The sequence below is a fragment of the Pinus tabuliformis genome, chromosome 8 (assembly GCF_031772625.1).
Source record: "Pinus tabuliformis cultivar Carrire ecotype Pingquan chromosome 8, CPIR1, whole genome shotgun sequence".
Taxonomy (NCBI): Eukaryota; Viridiplantae; Streptophyta; class Pinopsida; order Pinales; family Pinaceae; genus Pinus; species Pinus tabuliformis.
Window position 1 is genome coordinate 1,256,381,641 of NC_142294.1, and position 1,399 is coordinate 1,256,383,039.

Here is a 1,399-nt window from a genome sequence, read left to right on the forward strand (position 1 = left end):
GTTAAATCACTACACAAAAAAGAACATATCACAAATTAGATTCGAATTCAAGTAAGCAAGATAACAACTATCTCTTCAACCGCTCAAATTAAACCTAATTGCCAACATATTTTCTATATATTCAAATTTCCCATCACTAAAACCACACAAAACCATTTTTAGTAAAATTGCAATTTTAAACGATAAACGGCTCCCAAGAAAACCTAAAACCAACCCCAAATTGTATACTTCCGATTTTCTAGGATCTCCATTACTCAAACCAATTTGTCATCGGATTGTTGACTCCGTCTCACTGCCTCGCCTATATAAATGACCTCTTCTCCATTCTACGGACCACCATCCCTCATTCTCGTCATCCCCCTGCATCGCGCGGTGTCGAACCCTAAGCGTGCAAAACTGCCTGCCGGATGCCAAGACGAGGAATCCGGCCCTTCCAGAATCCATGGATTGGCGAGGGATGGTATTTCACCAGATCCCAAATCGACAGATCTAGCCCTTCCAGAATCCATGGAATCGACGCAGAGCAAGAAAATCGCCTTAGGCAATCGTACTGCTCTTTCATCAAAGGTCTGGGAGTAGAATTAGGGCTATCCCAGGTGACTATCGCAACAGCTACCATACTGTGCCACCGATTCTATCTCCGCCAATCTCACAGCAGCAACGACAGATGCACAATCGCAGCCAGCTGCCTGCTCCTCGCCAACAAACTCAGTGATGAGCGAGTGAAAATGTTGGAGGAACTTGCTTTGAAAACCATCCATGAAAACGGAGAAGCAGGCACTGCGAAGCTCGAGCAGAGGCAACAATTACTATTGAAGGCCGAGCATTTTGTTCTCCGTACGCTTAACTTCGATCTCGAGATCGAAAACCCTTACAAACCCCTCGTCTCTGCCCTCAAAAAGTTCAATGCTGAACAATGGCATTCTCAGTTTGCACAGGTTTCTTGGAACTTTGTGAATGATGCATTGATGACAACGGTGTGTCTCCAGTTCAAACCCCGCCAGGTAGCTGGCGCTGCCTTCTATCTGGCAACCAGGTGCCTCCGAGTCAAGTTGCCATTGGATCCAGAGAACCCATGGTTTCTGGAGTTCGATATGTCTATTCCTCAACTTGAAGATATTTGCTGTCAACTGCTGGAGTTTTATGGGCCTTGAACTGCTGGTAATACTAGTGCATGCTACAGACCCACAAGTACGATTTCAAGCGCCCCCATTGACTCGAGGCGGGGAGATTCACATGCTGCAATCAGTGCTGTTGAATATTGTTTGCCGTGACAGATTTGGAAGAATTTAGTGATTATAGAAAATGCTTTTTCATTCCCCTGGCATGAATGCCAACATTTTCTGAAATGATACTGTTATATTAATTGGAACCTTGTTTGACTATGATGCTGTTATAT

The 1,399-nt window shown here is 44.5% G+C and overlaps 1 pseudogene; it reads left to right on the top strand.

Annotated features, from left to right (window-relative positions):
- Positions 1-728: 728 nt before the first annotated feature.
- On the top strand, positions 729-1,154 carry LOC149239942 (cyclin-T1-3 pseudogene; annotated as a pseudogene).
- Positions 1,155-1,399: the final 245 nt, after the last annotated feature.